The sequence below is a fragment of the Polistes dominula genome, unplaced genomic scaffold (assembly GCF_049000335.1).
Source record: "Polistes dominula isolate Pdom_NZ unplaced genomic scaffold, Pdom_raw_medaka contig_24, whole genome shotgun sequence".
Classification (NCBI taxonomy): Eukaryota; Metazoa; Arthropoda; class Insecta; order Hymenoptera; family Vespidae; genus Polistes; species Polistes dominula.
Genome location: NW_028301150.1, coordinates 7,809,515 through 7,830,965, shown reverse-complemented (window position 1 = coordinate 7,830,965; position 21,451 = coordinate 7,809,515).

The following is a 21,451-nucleotide window of genomic DNA, read 5'->3' as shown; positions in this document are numbered from 1 at the left end:
CTTTTTCTTTTCTCTTTTTTAAATCCTCTCTCTCCTTCAACTTGTGCCTATCTTTATCTCATTTGTTACGAACGAAATTCTGGATCGCAATCAATTATTATAAGATAGAAATAAATAAAGAAAAAAAACTTATAAGGTAGGAACAAAAATTTTCCTTCATCGTTCGCATAAAAGTATTATCCTTTCGATAAACGGAAGGAGTTTGTAGTAAAAAATGTGTAACTTTATATTTCTGAAGATTTCTTCGAACGATTTTAGTACTTAGCCGTTTCCTAAGGACAAAAATTTCCGTGAAATGCCTTCTCTCTCCTTTTACAACCATCCTAATTAAGTAAGTAAACGAGCATCATTTATCTGATGATAAAATGCCGGCGATTGTATACATTTATGAAAATATACATATACTTTGTTATACCTCACGATACACTAATCTTGCGAGAAAATAAACAAGAGTTTATATGCCTTTAAAGAACCGAACATTGTTGTTTCTTCGAAGAAGAAGAAAAAAGATAGTTCGTAATTAACAAAGCATATAAATCGAACTAGAATCGAAGAAACCTCTTTCTCGTTAAAAGAACATCTTGATGTTTATAAAGAAAAATAAGTTTCTTCCAACAACAAGAACAATACACGAAAACTCTACGAGTCCTCTATCGTAAGGGAAACATCCAATAACTCGTTTCATGTTTTTTTTACCTTCTCCTTTGCTCACTCAAATAGAAAAAAAAATAGTAAAATTGGAAACGAATAAGTGGGAGAGAAGGAAAAAGAGAAAGAGAGTATAGAAGGAGCTAAAGTTTGTATTGTTACGGAATCAAGTGTCGCATTCATCGACTGCATTCGCGGACAATCTCGAACTTTTAATTTGAGTTTAAGAATTCATTAAGGACACTACTTTGTGTACCGTAAACTTCCATCCAATTTGTGTTAACGAAAAATTATCAAACGAACGATTCCATGCAATATATAATACTTTCCTACTAGATACTACCCTAAAGATATAAAACACCTTACTCGAGTTTTAATCGGGGTATAAAAAAGAATATTTTACAAAATTATTACTACCGAGACACATAGAGGAACAAACTTTAGGAAGAAAAAGCGAAATATCTTTCGTGTCTCTCGAACTCCTCTGTTCGGTTATCCCTCCACTCTTCCTCCGGCAGCGTCATAATTCTCCTTTTTGTCCCCCAACGCGCGTGGAGGTATATCCGGCGGCGGTGCCGAGATCGCGGATGAATCGATACGAGAGAGGTGAACGTGCGGGGTAGGACGGTGGACACGAGGAGAGTGGAGAAAGAGTAAGAGGTGGAGAAAGAGTATAGGAGGAGGAGAAGGAATAGGAACTCGAGGAGGAGGGTGCTTTTTGAGGGAGATGTTTCGTTCGCAGGCAGTAGATTCTCCCCCCGGCGGTCGAAAAGTTCCGCAGGATAATCTCCGTCCTTCTGGCCCGTCTCTTTCGCATTCTCCATCGCACGTCCCGTTCATCCCCCAAGCCACCCGCACCCAGCGACAACTCTCTCCTTCTTTCTTTATCTTTCTTTCTCTCATTCCCAGCGTGACGCAAATGTCGAGAGGGAAAGAAAGAGAGAAAAAGAGAAAGAGATATATATATAAAAACAGAGAAAAAGAGATAGATAGAAACGAGGAGGCAACTGGAGGGGCTGCCAGAATGTGGCGTGGCCAGTGACGCGTGTGCACGCAGGAAAACTCTTCTTATTTATATGCTCCACGCTGCCATGGCGAATCGATATTTCGCGTGAATTCTCCCGGAAAAAAAGTGGTGGAAGGTGGAAGCAACGTTGGAGAGAAACCCTTCGCGGAATACGCTTTTCCTCTCTTCTTTCTCACCCTCTATGTCTATTTTCTCCCTCTCTCTCTTTCTTTCTCTCTTTCTTTCTCTCTTCCTCTCTCTCTTAGATTTTCTTTATTTATTTCCTCTTTTTTCCCTTTTTCGCTATTCCTATTTCGCGCGTCAGCTTGGTTGACTCTCGACTTCGACATATTATGTCTCAACGTCCCACGGGTTTGATTATGGATAATATTTGTATTTCTTGAAGGAACGAGAAAACATGAGTGTAATGTTAAGCTTCTTTTCTAGACGCTTTTTTAAATAAACATTTTGTCAATTTTGCATATATAAAGATATTAAAAACATATACGTGTACACAAAATTTATAAAATTAATATCGTCTCTTTGTTTTAAAGAACAAGAAAGTCTACTGACAGATCTTACATTAGAGGTGAGAAAAAAAGAAAAGGTAAATGGGATATTCTCAATATAGAGGGTTGGGAGGATGGATAAGAGAAGTCAGAAGGGTAAGTATGGCGAGAGGAATAGCAGGGTGTACTATAGAGGTGGAGAAGCTGGTGGTAGAAGGAATGGTTCATTCGTATCAGCATAATGTAGATACTCCTTGGTTCTTTTGCGAGCTTCGAGCTTGAACGATGGCGCCGAGAGTGGTGGAGGAAGGACGGAATGAAATTGAAATGGAACTACCCGAAGTAACAGACGGCCCCGCGGCTTTCCAAACTTGAAGAAAGATTGAAACGCGCTAAGGTATAGATGCGAAATGAAGTTTTATCGAAGTGAATTCTATTCGTTTCTTCGATCCTCCTCAAAACAGATTTCCCAAAATTTTTTTAACTAAAATTTCTTAAGGAATAAACACATTTCGATGTTATTTATATAAGCTTATGAATATCTTTTAAATGAACATCAGCCCAGCTATATTAATAAACAAAGAAACCGAACAACCACCATTTCGTTAAAGGTATTTTTCATTCTATGATCCAAGAAAAAGACTGCATTTTTCATTCTTTTGTTTTCTTTCTCTCTCTCTTCCTCTCTCTCTCTATCTCTCTCTCTCTCTCTCTCTCTCTCTCTCTCTCTCTCTTTGTCTATTCTGAATCCAGGAAAGCCAGCGCGTGGCGGTGTGAAATGGAATTAATTATGAGAGCGTCTCAACAGGTGGGTGTAGGCGTCTTTAAACTCTCTTCCTCTCTGTCTTGCCGCTATCGCCTCTTTTCGTCTTTCTCTCATTTCTCTCTCTCTCTCTCTCTCTCTCCCTCTCTCTCTCTCTCTTACTCCACGTTGACAATTCACCCTGCCAACCACCCCTTCGTCATGTCCCGGACCGTCCTCAAATAATTTACTAAGAAAATAAATAGAGGGCGAGGTGTTGGAAAAATGGAAGGTTAAACGAGCGCATTGGCGCACGACCGCCGATGTACTTAATTGAGAGATTTAAAGAGAGAGAAAGAGAAAGAGAGAGAAGGTAAAAGAAAGTGAAATGATGCGAAAAAAATAAAGAGATGGAACGATGAACTTTAATTGAGATTGCCCGAAATTTTCTAATTGTTTGTGTAGATCCATTTGATCGTCTACCAAAATGCTAATGTAAACATGGGTACGGGCTAGATGAATGTCTATGCATTAATAAAAGCTACGTTTTGACAAACCATAAAGACTTTCTTTTGAAAGTTAGATGATAATATTTCGCAATCGTATATCGAACTGTCAAATGACTCTCGACCTCCAACCTTCATCCGTGACTTTGATTAATTGCCTTTTAAGGTATATTTGTACCACGAAGCCATTGTACTGTACCGCCATTGAAAACCACGAGTCTCCCAAGAACGAGGGTAAAATTCCCTGGGATCTTTTGTCGTAGAAAGATGCACTCGATTTTGATTTATTGCTTTTAGATGACACGTGCTATAAAATAAACTATCATCTACGAAAAATATCTATGATCTGTTAATTATAACAAATAATATAAATTTTGAAAATATTAACGACGATTATTTTTTACTAATAAATATATGTATGAATTTTTTCGTACAAATATTATTTATGTTATTTCGATTCACAAGTAGGTACTGCAGTATTTCTAAAGGATTCATCCTCTTGGAAATGGAAAATTCAAATAGCGAGTTCTCCCTTGCTCTTTTCCTGTCTTCGCCTATCTTTCGTACCCTCTTTTACCCTTCCCTTTGTCTTTCCGATAGATCCTAAAAACTTCTCCACCAGAATAAAAACAACCCTTCATCTTTGGAATGTAATAGCGTCGAAATCTTTTTCTATCGGCGATGAATGCAAACATGCATGCATATGCAGATTTATAGGATCTTCGACTCGGAAGGAAAGGTGCGAAAGGAAGAGAGAAGGGAGAAAGGAAAGAAAGGGCTGACTTTTTCCCACGTTTAAAGCAAACACAAAATATTTTTAGTCGATTACCTAGTCTTACGGATGTCTCGACTGTAAAATCAGGAACGAATTTATGCGTGACGAATTTGACATTTTAAGCTTGAAATATGTCTGATAATTATGTTCTACATTCATTTCATTCTGATATATAAAATAATCCTTGTTTAATAACATATATAATAATTAAAAATATCAACTTAATAACAACTTCGAAAAAATACAACATTGTTAATAATACATTGGTTTCTCACTCGATGGATATCATTAACGATCATTTGCCCGAACTACGGTTAGGTTCGATCAATCATGGAAAAGACAACGTCAAGGACAGGCTTCCCAGTTTTATCGCTCGGCGTCTGTCTCAGACTTCGCGGCGTTCGTGCTGTCGTTTCTTCTTTCACACCCCCATATAGCGCAGGAGGACGTCTTCGTCTTGGAGTAATTCTTGCACGGACTGGAATACCTATCTTTTTTCCTCCTCTTCTCCTGGAGGTTTGCCAGGACCCATTCATCACTGACATCCGAGGACGGGTAAGGAGGACGCAAAAAGTTGCTTGTAAAAGAAGAGTTAGGAGAAGGAGAAGAATAAGATGAAGAAGTTGCATAGAAAGGAAGAGAGAAAGAGAAAAATAAGAATATAGGCGAATCGAGATCGTTATGCCGGCGGATAATGTAAGAGACAGTCTGATTGGCGAACGAATTACTTTTCCTTACGAAATAATGACTTGTGGAAATCCACCGAGGGAAGATTGTCCCGTCATGGATAACGTTAACATTTCTCTAAATGGTCTAACGGTTAAACAAAAATGATCCTTCCGTTAAATGAACTTTTACTACGCTCGAGCAGATAATACAAATTCAATCTTAATCTTATATATATTCGTTGATGGAAAAACTAAAGTAAAGTATTCGTCTTCAAGCCGTATACGATTATTTTCTCGCAGGTAAAGAGAGAGAGAGAGAGAGAGAGAGAGAGAAAGAAAGAAAGAAAGAAAGAAAAAGAGCTAGCGTGTAAAAGTTCGAAAGCTGGAAAAAGCTTTTCAATTCCATGCCAGTCGGATAAAAGTTGTTCTATGGATCCACCCCAACGATCTTTTCTCTTTTTCTCTCTGAGCCACTCTCTCCGACCTTCCATCCCTTTCTTCTTCTCTTCTCTCCCACTCTCTCTCTCTCTCTCTTCCTTGCCCTCCTCTTTTTTCCTATTTCGCGATGGAAGACGAAGATTGAAGCTTATGCGAGTCGTCGCGCTGTTCGCATATTCCGTACTTCCGTCGACTCCTTCGCTTTATCGGTGAACGTGCTCAAGAACGTGTGTGAATGCCCCTGTATGTGTACGCGTATAAGTGTGCGCGCGCGTACTTGTATCTTTCCTTTTCCCTCTTCTTTTTCTCTCTCCTTTTCTCTCCATATCTTTCTCTCTCTTTCCCTGTGTCTCCATCCCCTCCACACTCTCTCACCCTCGCTCTCTCACTCTGGATACAATGTGTGCGCGTCAAGAATACACGCTATTGATCGCGGGTGGATGCAAGAAAGAGGCAGGAAATACGAGAAACCAGTCCCATAGAATGGGGGATTTCTTCTCCACCTACGTTTTATCAAGACACGTATCGTCGATAACTTCGACGGTAAAATTAAATATTGAAATTTACGAGATCGTTTCCGAACATTAATAAAATCTATTAATGTACAATAATAAATAAATAAAGAAAATAATTTACGTAACCTCCACGCATGGTAGAAGAAAAACTCATATTATCATATGGAAAATAATCAATTGATTCATATATACAGTAACTGTCTCTTAAAATCGTACACCGTTGTCCTTAGTAGATTTTTTCTTGAAAATTGTTGACATAGAGTAGTTAGAATAAAAAAAATTTAGAAATAAATACGTTAGTATCCATTAATTACATATTTAATGAATTTAACTTGAAAGCTTTATTAATAACCAATGAATTAAACAGATACGAAAAAATGTACAGAAAATGCTTGTACCTTAAAACTCTACATGTGTGTGTTGGTATAATATGGGGGCATATTCGGTTTCTTCATGTTTAGCAATTGGTTGGTCATCCTTTGTTTTTACTGTTATTTAAAAGTTTTTTAGTACCAAAATCAATTTAATACTTATTAAAGTAAAAATAAACCTAAGTAAATTTGTTTAAAAATTACATATTTATTAATATACATATTAAATAATATTTCGATTTAATATTTTATTAAATGAAAATCTTCAATAAAGTTATCATTAGCAAGGAAAGTTAAAACAGATGTATTTCAGTTTAAACAACCTAAAATATTAGTAGAGTACATTAGAGTGTTTGATATACCTCAAATAATTAAAAATTAATGTGTATTATAATCTAGAAGCACGGAATATAACTACGATGCACCGTCCTGTTCGAAATCCACCGTTAAACTGGTTCGAAGTCCTGTATGAAAGTCAATCAAATTTCTTTTATTGATACTTGTTCATATGACTTTCCGAAGGTAGAAATTCTATTTATTACAATTATTATTTTCGTTATACATATTAATTTTCGTAAAATCATATAAACAAAAATTAATAAAAATATTTAAATTACTTTTATAGATGACTATGAAACAATCTACTGTTGGATTTCGAAGAGGATGGTTCATCAAACTTATACTTTGCGTTTTTAAATTACAATATACATGTCCTTCGATTAATTAATAATTATTTGAAGTATATCGAACACTCTCAAGGTACATTACATCCCCATTCATCCTTTCATAAACAAACACATCTTACAATAACTATCGATCGACCTACCATACATGTATATGTACATATCAAGCACATAAATACACACACACACACACACACACACACACACACACACACACTAGCATTAGACCTTTCAAAATTTTGTTCAACTGTCGATCAACTGTATCGATCTTACTTTCTCTCTCTTTTCCTTTCTCTATGCTCCCTCTTTTTTCATGTCGTTTCATAAAATTTTATCATTACTGCCGCTTAAGAAGTTTGTTTCACCTCAAAAAAGTTTTATGAAACGATCACCTTTGATAAACTCTAGAATATGATTTTTAAAAATCTAATATAAGACATAAAAGTAAATCAATGAATTTGTGTACATAATACATCATTAAAATTATTATTAGTAATAAATATAATTCGGTAAATATTAAGAAACTTTAAAACCATAATCAACTAGCTTATAGAATGATAATTGACGGAGAGAGTAATAAGCTTTCCGAAGTTATTTCTTAAGCTTTAAATATAGGTGCCTATATAACGTGCATAAGAAAGTTTTAGTATATAGGCTAGGTTCATACACAAAGTTGTTTCCTTGTTCCAAAGATAAGGATGAAAGGTAACAGGAGGTCGAATATGACTTTCGTCGGCAGGTTTGAAGGGAAACATATGCCTAGAATCCAAAAAGACCGGCAGGCTTCGCAAGGCCTCGGATCGATGCGCGTCGGAGTGCGCGCTCAACCCCGGACCAACATGGACGCGAATTTATAAAGCAGAACTGGACGAGAAAAAAGAGATGCAATGGAAGATGGAAAGAGAAAAAGAGAGAAAGAAAAATAGAAGGAGGGAAATTCTTCCTTTCTTTCAAAAAGAAAAATAAGTATGGTTCTTACAAAAAATATATATACTTATTTTATACTTGCTACTATAAGAATTAATACAAAATTAATTATTAATAACATTGATTATTTTCTACTGAATTTTATCTCGTAAAAAATAAAAAAAAAATAAAAAAATAATAAAGAAAGAACAGCACAAAACCCGGCAGATACAAAAGTCCGGGTAGATTTCGTGATTCTCTAGCTTTCCTATATTTGCTTCGTGCATTAATGTTAGCTGAAAAGAAAGAGAAACTCGTAAAAGGGAGTCTGCCGCGTTCTTCTTTTGTTTTCGGTCGTGCGAGCATTTTCGATGCAATGGCGCCGAAAAGCGGAGGACCCAACCGAGTAATGGGGTGTCGCTGCCAGTCGCGCATTTATAATTTCTCTCTCCCTTCTCTCTACTCCCTTTCTCTTTCTTTTTCTCTCTTTCTGTCTCCCCACACTCTAGCTCTCAACGACTCTCCAGCCTTTATTCTTTCTCTCTTTAAACTGCCAGGTCGAAACAATTGCTTTCCATCCAGGAAAAAGAAACAAAACTATCTACCAGCTCTGGCCGAGGCAAATAGGGTGAAAGTTGCAAGATGAGTTACTGCAACGACTCCAGGATCCCGATAGAATTGTTTTATTTGTTTTACTCTATATAGAATTTATTTTCTAAAGAGACCTCGTTTCCTTTAATTCAATAATATCAACCATTACGAAAACTTTCGACAGACTCTGTCGTGAAACGAGCAAATTAAGAAAATATCATATCAACGACTTGACAATGAACTTATTCAATTCTGTAACATTAAAACTATTTCTCTTTATCTTCGTATTTTTTTTATCGATCGGAAGTAATTGGTTTTTTTTTTTATAATAATAGTGTTCCGAAAGATTTTTTCTATTTATCTATCTTTATCTTGATAGATAATATCGTTAGAAGAAAAGAAATAGAAAGAAAATTCATTGAAGAAGAGAGAGATATGCTCAAACGTTCTGGAAAATAGTAAGATTCGATCGATGATACAGGGTTTGCCTTGATGTTTAAGAAATCGCTGTGTCTTTAATAAGAGCTCGCATTAATTTAATAAACTTGATGAGGATTTATCGCACCAATTTATAAGGATTATCGGTCTAAGGGGATGAGACATTTCTATCTCGTTTAAGACAGACATAAGACCGAGAAAAGAGAGATGAGAAAAAAGATTCTAACGTCTTTACATCCCTTGGTATTGGTAGATAGGTTTTTTACACTTTCATCGTTCCGCCGGTGCAAGTTCTTCGTTTTAATCTCTATCTGATATCTTTTTAACGAAGATAACGACATTAAGAAACCACAAAGTCGTCCACAAACTTCTCCGCAAGTTTCTTTATATCCCTATTTTTTTTTAAATTTAAAAATTACAAATATTCGCCGTACTGTTTCGATAAAATTAAATTTATACAAATAAGATAAAGAAATAAATCACTAGTTCATTGGAAACAGTCGTGCCATTTTAGTCTTCTTAAAGTACTACATAAAACGAGAACAGTGATTCGAACTACCCTCTAAAGCCGTTGCCTCGCGAAACTCGTTTTGATTTAATTTATGCAACATGGTCCACGTTTCCCACCCCGGTCTTAAGGCCCTTTTGTACAGTTATTAATGCCTTGGGCCACTTCATTTTCACCGTACGCACACCATCGTACGTACCATCGCTACCTGCCGTCACTCCGGATGCTGCGATTCGTTCCTGTATATGCAAATTTGAAGGATCGAGAGAGAAAGAAAGAAAGAGAATGAGAAAGTATAGGTTAGAAAAAGAGGAAAGTATTTTGGTAGACATCTGCTTGTGACGAACAATCGTCGGAAAAATAATAACTGTTTTTACAGCCAGAGAATATGTAGCCGTAGCAAAAGCGACTCTTTAGAGACATGATCCTACTTCGAGTAAGACATTTTAATATATTCGATTGTATGCATGACTTTATATTCAATTTTATTAAAAATATTGTTTGATTGTACTTATTAAGAAATTTTCCTAATCTTTAATCTGTGTTCAAGAAATAGAAAATATTTGAATTCTGAATACTCAGTTTTAATTTTATTATACATTGCTTTTAAAAATTATTCGTTTTAAACGTAAATCGTAATGGTGTGTAATTGAGAGAGAGAGAGAGAGAGAGAGAAAGAGAGAAAGAGAAAAAGAAAGAGTGTAACTTCCTAGAATATTTATTTAAAATACTACCCAAGAATGCAATTAAACCTGCTAGATCTTTAATTTATATTTACAGAAGCAATTTAATCACTATTGACTATTATTAGTGCGAGAAAGTCTGCTTTATAACACGCATAAATCGCTTCGAAGCGAATTAATGCTTCCTCTCAAATACGTGAACTATTTCCAAACGTTAAAATTAAAAGTGGGATAACTGAGAGCCACTGAAAAGGGTGGAACAGGGATCTACTACTTCATCCTTGTATCGTCGATAACGTAGAGTGCTATGTTAACAATGTAGTCTAGTGAATTACAGAGCCCAGTACGGCCGAAAGAATACACAGACATCTATTCACTAACAGTTCAAACATTTTCTCGTGCACAGTTGATAATTTTTTCTAGGGTGTTTAATAATTATATATAAACACAATAAAGTATCATATTAAAAAATTTTTATATAAAATATGAAACAATTATATGAAAAAAAAAACAATGTTTATTGTACAAATAATTCATTTAATATATATCAAATAAATATGAGATCAAAATAACACGAATATCTTTAAGTTTACTTATCTTAAATATAATACGATTTATAAAAATCATTAAATAATATTTTTATTTTTTGATAGACTTGAAAATAAAAAGATAAACAAATTTTAAAAACAAAAAACATTTCATGAAGTTAACAAAAGGTAAAAATTTACGATGAAAGAATTACTTGATTAATTGGCAAATCTTACAACATTTTGTTAATGATTAAAATTAATAGGACGAAAATATTATTATTGTCTTTTTACTTCTATTTTTACAAACTTGAGCGCCACTTCTCTACTAAACCTTCCTAAATTATTCAATACTACCAAAGAAGTAGCAATCTTTTTACCCACCTCTTTAGAAGAGTCAATAGCACACAGTTTTTGTTTTTCCAAATGGATCACCTATCCATTTTACTAATCATGCTCACACGTTACTCTTGACTTCAATGATTTGATGGAAATTCGTAATCCAACGTGAGTAGACTATTGACTGAAATTATTCTTTTTATTCTTTTTATAAAGAATAACGAAATTTAACACAATATTTTAATGTTATCACAAAAATATTTTTAAGAGTGCAATTTATGCATATTTAAAACGCTTACTATCTTGAAAATTGCCGAAAGTTCAATCAAAGGAATAATATATCTGGTAATAAAGTGCATCAAGCCTTTCAAAATTCTTCGAGAATGTCCTGTTAGAACGAACAAGCTTCCCCTAAAGAAGATCGATCTTCCAAGACGGCGCACTAATTGCGATCCCTTCAACTCTCCCTCCCATCACTCTCTGTTCCTCTCTGTCTCTCTTGTTCGGGCGAAACATAAGCCGCGGATTACCTTACACGTTAATTATGCCGTAATTAACTCTCGTCGTTGTCACCGAGCGAGGGGAAACTGTAGAAAGTCGACGAAGCAATTTTGTACCGTTTACCACGAAAATCCTTCCTAACTTCCTATCGCTATCGACGTAGAATAAAACTTTACAATGGCGCCTATCGACAATCGTGAAAAAGAAATACTACAAGAAATACGAACTCGACGTCATTAAAACTTCTTTTTAAAGCCATTTGAAACGGCTATCTCGATAATGTTGTCAATGCGCAAAAAGAGACTTTAATGATGTATGATCGTCCTATTTTAGATATAATAATTCAAACTTACCATTAGAATTCCTAATATTTTTGTTTAAATTTTATAATTACATATGTACCGATAATTGTGACAATGAACTAAGTCAACAAATTAATAAAATCGATAATTGTAATATAAAATAAACCATAAAATTCATTTTTCCTATTTTTTGACTTGATTTATTGCCATAATTATTAGCATACATATATTTATTTATGATATAATGACAAATTAACAAATAATATAAATCATCTATACATTTTATGTAGATAATTCGAAACTTAATTAAAACGTTAAATACAGTCCTTTATGAAAATTGTCGGCTTCATTTCTTGATAGACTTTATATTCTTTGAAAAAATAATGCAAGAAAGATCAAATGTAATCGATTATTATTAAAACGATCAGATTATCGCTCGTGATAACGATTTATATATTCAATGATCCGATGCAATGAATCGAATTACCTGTCACTACGGAAAAGGGTGCATCGTGCCAGGTAACAGATCGGGCTGCCATGCAACAGGTACGAATACCCTCTATTACTTTCACACCATCGATTTTATGCTTAATAGAATCGATTTCGATTCTGTATCTCACATAGCAGGTACCAAGCACGGGTTCAGGTCAAATTCGAGCACGTAGGGATTGATTTTTATTTGGTATTGAATACACCCTTTTAAGAAAATTTTACAGGTCACGAGCCACTTGAATTGAAGTCATTTCAATGCCGTCTCTAAGATTTGATAGATATATATCTAGATTTTTTAAGATATAGACTGAATTATAAAAAATTAATAAAAAACTTTGGTTTGCCTTTTATAATTAATTTATATCCGATTAAAATAGAAAAGTAAACCAATATATTAATTATATTTCTTCGATATCTGTACTAATATAAAAAAAAGTAGAAGATCCTTAAATATATAGCAGACGCCATTATTCAAAAGGGAAGCTCGAATTGTAACGCTAGAGGAGAGCCCACCCTCTAATCCCCCACTCTAACCACCCCTTCTCAATGTGCGCCAAGTTATACGTGTAAGCTCCATTGCTCGACGGCCAAAAAACGATTCTTTATATTCGCAATAATTCATTAAATATTTTATAACGTATGAAATAAACACACGTGTATAACAATAAAAAATATACGTTTACTCACTGCATTATAAATAAACAAATCTTTGAATAATAAAATTTACGAACAATAAAACTTGAGATGCGTATTAAACAAATACTTGCATGAAAAATAAAAGATAATATCGAACGATATGATTTATAAATAAAATACTTTTTAATACTCGCATCAATAATCAACAACAATTTACCATAAAATTGGCAATTACTGCGTCAGTATGTAAGAGCTCATGTGGGAGCCGCAATAATCGCGATTTCTCGACGTTGATACCACGGCGTTCAATTAAAAACATTTGAAAATTTCCCGAGGTAGATTCCCTGGGATTTCCTGAGGAATAAGCACAGAACGAAGGAGAAATCGCTCGAGCGCAATAAGTCAAATCTTGTTTGCGAGTCGGTACCTAGTTAAGAACGACTGGCCGGGTCTACCCTGAGAGGGGTTGATGAGGAAAGCTCGAAGATGGAGGCTGTGGCAGAACGAAGAGGGCGGCTGGCTGGCTGGATGGCTAGCCGACCGACCAGCCGACCGGGAGGGATTCGAGCACGAGCCTGGAGGAGTTCCAGAGAAGAGAGAAGGGAGTGAGCACCTTCCTCATCGACCGTATAATTAAACCGGGCGCTGATTAAAAAAGTTACCACGGCCGTAAGATCATTACAGGGACCTTCATTCACCCTCCTCCACCCGTGGCCTCCCAACCTTTCTTTCCTTTCCTCTCCTTTCCTTTCCGCTTTCCTGCGTTTTCAGAACCCCTTGAGGGTGCAGATTCTTTCCACGCGCTACTTTTACAAGGAAGATTGCGAACTCCAGTCATAGAAGCTCCTTGATATGTCGCCTTCAAGATCTTTCTCGAATTAATTCCGTTGAAATCGTTTTCAGTGACGTATCAAATATTGACGATTCATTTTCAATATAATTTTCATCTCTACATAGGAAAAAACAGTATATCATATTAATATTCAACCTATCGACAATGTATTCATTCTTATTTACACCGTAACCGATCCAATAACTGGTTTTTATTACAATTCATATTTTGTACACTTCAATTCACATAATAGACACTTTAGTACAGGTAATTATTAAATAATAATAGCAAAATATTTATAATTATAATTACCTTAAAATAAAAGAAAAGAAAGCAATAACATTGAATGCAGAGTTTTGATTCTAAATTCAAAACCGATAGTGATATGTTTAATTAGGTTATAACTAAAAAATATTCTAACTTTGAGAATGATGTGCTTCTATTCTAATCGAATTATCGTGTATAAGAAAATGTATATAAATGCCATCGATTTTCTTTCGTTCTATCAACTTGTAAAATTTCATCAAAATTAAAATGGACGACTTCAAAGATGCTTCCTTTGAGTATCTCTTCTCCTTTGGGAATGTAAGAAAAAGGAAATCTAACCCTTTTCTCGGAAGCAACATTATTGAACGCAGCACGTAATCTTTAATTGACCCTCCTATATATCTTCGGAGAACAGTGTGTCGGTGAAACGAAACTTATAAACTATATGACAACCTTTATGAACAAAAAAAAATGATGACATTGGAATAAAGAAAGATACTTCTGCAAAAAAAGGAATCAGTTTCTAATAAACAGAAATATTACAAAAAAGGAAGTATTCAAACTCTGCGAATTATTACAAATATATCGTAAAGATACCGACGCTAATTCAATAAATTTTCTCATTGCGATAGATAAATTAAGACTGATTGAAATTCATAAAAAACATAGTAAAGTTTACAAACAAAACATCTTATTATGGAAATAATAAGCAAACATAAACAACTCTTCAGAAACATTGAAATTCAATATACGTTTCGTAAACATTGCTCGAAATCCAATTTATCCATCATTTAACGAAATAGTTTACATAGAGTTTTCTCGAAAGAAGTCTCGTTCGACATCTTAGCAAATCCTCTTTTTGAATGGGGTCTAGGCTCTCTTGGACACCAGATAATAAAGATCTTATTCCGATGGTAGAAACTTTCTTAAAATTCAATGTAAGCTCCATGAGTATCTCTGAAAGATCCGGTCGACAACCCCCGTCGAACAAGCAGCCCCTTCAGCCGATGGCGACGGTGCCTGGTTTCCTGGTTACCATGGCGATTCTTTTGCTTGACAGGTGGCTCCAAACCCCACCCCACCCACCTCCACCTCCACTTCCTCTTCCTCCTCGTCCTCCTTCTCCTCCGTCATGCCGTACTACCCCTCTAGACTCGTTCGTTCTGCCTGCCACGACTACGACGAACCAATCGCGCACAGCGAAAAAATATTCAATCACGCGTCAAGAACTGGAGGGTGGTAGTGGTATGGTAGTGGTGGTGGTGCTTGCGTCGGTTCTGACGATGGTAGTTGCCGAGGAGAATCAACTCCGTTCTCTCTCTTTTTCTCTTTCTTTCTCTCTTTTTCGTACTCTTTCTATTTCCCGCTTGCTTACTCGCTTGCTCATCCCACTCTCCTTTCACGGACGAGAAACGAAAGTCGATGGCGGTGGTATGGTGATCGAACCACCCCCTTCCGATGCGGAGAAACAGCAAACCCCTACCCCGATCAAAGTACGATGGAATAATAAAATGCCTCCGATTACATATTCAAAATCAATGGCTCCGTACCTTCTACATACAAAGGGGTGGGTGGGGTTTACCTCCTCCACTGTCAAGCTTACGAAGGGAGCAGGCAAGCGGAATATGGTCGTACATACTCTAAGGTCCGACATTTTAAGCAACCACACCCTCTTTATTCATTTCATCCCCTCCCACCTCTATTACATATTTTTATTACATATTTTCAAAATTTTTTACATAATTTTTGGTGCATCTAATCATATATTTATTTTGATTATTATATAATTATTAATTATCTTACATGAGAAAAAGTTTCCCTGAGTTAACTCGACCAGAAAGAAGAAATAATAATAATAATAATAATAATAATAATAATAATAATATCTAATAATTATAATAATGCATCTTCGTTCTATCATACAAATTGAGTTGAAAAGATTTTAATTGTATCTTTACTTAATTAATAGTAATTACACACAAACGAGTAAAGTCGGCAACTTTATAAAAGTTGACGGAGTGGAAAGCCGTCCAGACCATTACGAGAACTAAATTACTTACGATAATTTCACAGACAATTGAAGAGAAAACGGATGAGAGAATGCTACGCGAAGATTAATCAGAGACTAATTGATCCTCCTGAGATTAAGGTCAACCTTTCAAGACGGTGCATTGAGAAAAATCTGTTGGTAATGGAATTAAATCAGAATGATAAAAAATGAGTAAATCCTTACTAAATTGTAATCTTCAAAATTAATTTCTAACAATAAACATTTATTTATTCTACCGTCTATAACATTATTTTTGATGTTAGATTTTATAATAATATTTTTCTTAGCTTTGCTTTCACTATATATTTTCAAAACAATTTATAAAAAATAATAAACAAAAAAATATTGCGTATGCATAGTATCCTAAAATTCACTTCACCGAACTAAAAAAATTTAAATATTTTGTTTATAGATATTGTTTTGTAGAGTCGCTGCATCATGATCCTATACTTTTGTAATAACACAATAACTGAAGATTCATATCTTAAAATGATAACCAAAATAATATAATTTTATTAATAAACTAATATTGATTTTTATTCTCTCTTTTCCGTAAAATTACTGTTAAGATATACTATTCCTATAATAATAATCTAATTGTAAAATTATACAACTCTAAAATCATATCCGAATCGTCACTCTAAAAAGCATAACATTTTGATAGTAAATCAATTTGGCAGCACCATCGTCTGTCTTTTCGATTTAAACGACACTTTCGATTACAATTGGTTTGTAAAATGTTTCGATCTAAATATAAAAACATCGTTCGTGATTCTATCACATCGATCACGTTCAATATTTTTAGCGTATCGTCACTTCAAGTATAAAAAATACGTTAAATCAAATCTAACGTGACAAGAAAACAAAAATTATTCGAACAGCTCGCGAAAGAATTTTTATTTGGAAATAGTAACGGCGTGGATATTTGATGGCCGGCCGTTTAGAAACTGGCCTCTTGCATTTTGCATGAACGAAGGACGGGTTCTAGTGCCAAGGGCCACCCTTTTGCCGGCCACGTAGTGGGGTGAGCCACAGATCTGGTCAGGTTTCGCTTAACCCCTTACTACTCGTCTTTGAATAGTACGAAGTACGTTATTTGAATACTATCAACAGTTCAAGAAATCGATTTTACACAAGAATTTCAGAACATGATGCATTATACTTGAGATATAAATGAAAATACAAAAGATGACTATGAAGAAAAAAAGATCATTTATTCCAAATCAATGGAAATATACTTGCAAGAATGATTATTGTGATCATTATTATGAACTTTCCATTCTTAGATATAACTGCTTGGTATAACGTTCGTATTTAATTAATTAACGTATGCATTATTATTAAACTCATTTTGTTTTTATGAATTTTTAAATTAATAAAGAATAAAAGATAAAAAATAAATAATAAAAAAACTCGATGAGAGGGATTGTAAAAAGAAAAATCAAAAGAAGAAAAAAGATTTACAATTACTATGTTCTAAAGTTTATCTTATTGTTAGCTATATAGACTTCATAGTATATTATTACAATTTAACGTTTAAAATCATAATCTTGTGAACTGATCCAAGGTAACAATATGATGAGCAATCAAAATTATAACAAGAAAGGATATAAAATTTTTTAAATAAAAAATTGAATTGCAATTTAAGGTTACAAGAAACAAATAAATTAATGCGATTTAATGGTCGTGTGTAAAAAATATAATAATCGGTCGGATCTTGAAAAGGACATCTCAACGTTAAGCATAGCGGACATTCGATCTTATGACATAATGATCGCTAGAAGTCGTTAGGAAAGCATCGTTGGACTGCGAGAAACGATAGACAAAAGCAACAGTGCTTTTTTTGCTCGGCCAGCTGCGAAATGAAAAGCAAAGGGGGACATTACTTAATAAACGTGCGCATCCGGGGTGCGGTCCGGTCGGTATTGTTTCAGAATCGGTAAATGGGCGTCTGCAAACGGATGCGTGCAGCCAAAGGGTTAAGGATTAAGGGTTGAGAATCGTAACTCGGACCCACAATGGACACCTGGACGGGTCCACGGGAGTTCTTACTAAAAAAAAAAGAAAAAGTAAAAATGAAAAGAAAATCTTTTTCGTTTGCTTCTGGACATCTGCCGCTTATTGGTGCTGCATAGTTTTAGCAATGTACCAAGAACCATATTACATGATTATTAATCGTTTATAAAGAAATTAGGAAAAAAAATGTCACAATTGTTATTTTAATCGGTCTATGGGAATATCGTCGAAGAAGTATTCAAAAAAAATAAAAAATATCAAAGAAGACATCCTGCATGGAATATGATCTTCTAGTCTATACAATACAGAACCTTTTACCAACTATTCTATATATATACATTCTCTGTAAAGGATCCTTTCTAATCCAAATATTACAATGTCATCTACCGGTTAAAAAAAAGCGGTCCGTCAAAGTGACAAAAATCTAACACTATGATAATTTAGTATGTAAGATGAAAGTATGAGAACCCAGAGCCGTGGAACGAGTCACTCAAAGACTCGTTTTTTTTCGCCTGATTCAGGACCACTCGGAGACCCTTGTGTCTCGGCGAAAACAATAAGTTGCATAATAAGCGGGCCGAATAAAGAGGAACCTGTTTCTCGGTCGATGGGGAAGAAGAGAGAGAAGAATGAGAAAGGATAGGAAATAAAAAGTACCAAAGAAAATGTAGGCTAAAGAGACTGCCGAGAAGAAGGAAGAGAATCGGTATATTAACGCGTTGCACCGTCTCGTTGGAATTATGATCTTTGGCCCTCTCTCTTTCTCTTACTTTCTTTCTCACTCTTTCTCTTTCTTTTTCCAGTAAGAATGTCGATAAAAAAGGACAAAACGACACACTAATAATGTATGCACCGCGCAGCTGGCAGCAACGTTTTGTTCTTCTTCGCGCTACAGGTTCTTGAATTTCACACACGTCGTGCCATGGCTCTGCGACTCTACGGGATTGTACGGTGTTCCTCTCTCTCTTTCTCTCTGTCTGCCCTTCCGAAGGAACCCCCTATTGTTTTACCTCACGAGACCAGTTTTTGTTTCATTCTGTCTCTCTCTCTCTCTCTCTCTCTCATTCTCGTTTGCTCGCTTTCTGTACAGCTTATTATGTACGCTAACATGCCATTCGTGCAAGCGATTGTTCGCACGGACAAACTTCGAATCTCCTCGCCCGTTCCTAACACGAAACGCGCGAGAAAGGGTCCGCGAACGAAGCTGGTGAAATACTAAGAAAGAATCGATACGAAAAAAAGCGAAACAATGAAAGGGTTAAAGTTGATACAATTGAGAAACGCGAGAAACGTAATACCGATGTGTACATGTGATTTATTTTTATAGCCAAACCCCAGTTCGCGACAAGGGGTAGCAACGGATTTATCGTTTTGTGAATTGATCTAACGGTTTATGACTAACGAACAAAATTATAACAAAAACAAGAATATCAAAATTCTTCAATAAGTCTGTTGACCATTTATGTGTTTATATGTAAGTAAGTAAATTCAATTATGTTTCTATCTTGAGATCGAATAAATAATTATCCATAAAAAGAAAGTTAAAAGAACAACAAAAGAGGTCGATGCCGATTTTTCTGTCGAACGCCTAAAAGAACAATTTCACCCCTCTTCCCGCTTTCAACGAAAATTTCCATTCGAAGCGGTACGTCTTCGATAATAATCCATCGTTACCGGAGGATAGGCACGTCCGACGGATCGGTCCACGGGTATAAATTGAAATGCTAAAAGCGGAATTGGGTAGGAATTAGGAAAAACGCCACGAAATGGAATGATGATTACGCAATGGTAGGAGAACGATAGGAGGAAGAAAAAGGGAAAGGAGAAAAAGAAAAAAGAAAAAGAGAGAGAGAGACTGCAAAGTGCGGACGGAGGGTTGATTCGTGGATGAAGTCGAAGGAATTCTTTCCGTCGTTCTTAAGGGGTCAGAAAAGGAAAGCAATGGCGGACGTGATGGCCAGCCAAGGCCGCCGGCGGTAGTGGCAACAGAGGGGGTGGCAACCGATGAGAGGGATTGTGCGAAGGGTAAGGAAGAAAGAGAAGTAGGCACAAAGGGAGAGAGAGAGAGTTCACGATGGTAGAGGGTGTTCCGAGTAGCGCGTAAATAACTTCCATCTTCGAGGGTCCAACCACCCCCGGTATGCAACCAGGCACCAGGAGGACAGACCTCGAACGTGAAGGCGGGAGTGAGGGCGAAGGGGACAGAGTAAGAGGAAGCAAAAGAAAGCTTCTCTCTTCGAAGATGAGCGAAGCGAGCTCAGCTTCGGTACGAACCGAATGGTAGAAAGGAAAGAGGAATTAGAGACTCGACAGTGCTGCCGGAGGAGCCAGATGTAAAATATTCTTAATGAGCAAAGACTTTCAAGTATTGACTCAACATGGCGGCCGTCCTTTCATGTCGGCTTGTTAAGCATTATTCCGCACCTCTCTCTCTCTCTCTCTCTCTCTCTCTTTCTCTCTCTCTCTTTCTCTTCCTCTCTATTTCTCTCCGTGTACACCTCGACCTCCCGCCTGCGCTTTTTATTGTGCGGTCCAACCTCTTTTTCCTCCCTCTTTTTGTTCCCTATCTCTTTTTCTATTCTTTTTCTCATAAATCGTATTCCCTCGTTCCTCACCATATCCTATACTCTCGAATCTCCTTGACTTTACGATCCCCAAGTAAAGAGAACGACTTCGCTTTCTTTGTCAAGAAGCGAAAGACACGAAAGAAGAACTCTACGAGAAAGAATAAGAAATCTATGCAAGGATTTTGTCTCTGGTTAGACGAGTATTATGACAATAGTAGATCAGATCACTAAAAATTAAAAAAATGTTAAATTCTTTCTTAACCCTTCCTTTTTTTACTTTTCTTCCTTGAATAGACGAAAGAACAAAAATAAAGTAAAGAAATTCAACATTAAAATATCAGAATATTTAACAGACACAAGAAAGTGTGTCCACGCAAGAATAATGACAAATCTGCCATTTCAAAGATTATTCTAGATAAATTATAAATTACCTGGACTTTTCTTTTAAAAACGAGGGACAAATTTTTTGAGAATCGTCGACGTAACTTTTTCTAAAGCTATTATCTCAATAACTGAAGCGAATATCAGCAGAATTTTTCATGCTGGTTGAACAATCTTAAAAGAATAATTTTAAATTATTCAAAGTAAGTTTCATAAAGTACTATATTCTTTAAAAATCTTGATAATGTATATTATTTAAGGTATCTTACTTTTGGTTGTCTTACCATATCTTATACAAAAAAAAATAAAATTCATGAAAGATGAGAATTTTGATAGAACTTCGGAATATTTGCAGTCGAAGATTCGAAATTCTTTGAGACCACTCTAGGAGACTGCCAACTTTAGTAGTTTGAAGACTATTAAACCTTCCGTAGAAAAACGGTACTTTCGTACGAATGGATCGTCCGATGGATTATTTAAAAGAGACATCCAGGGGCCATGAGGTACGAAGCCTGAGGCTTGTTAGAACTTGGCTCTCGCTTTGAACCCTCGTA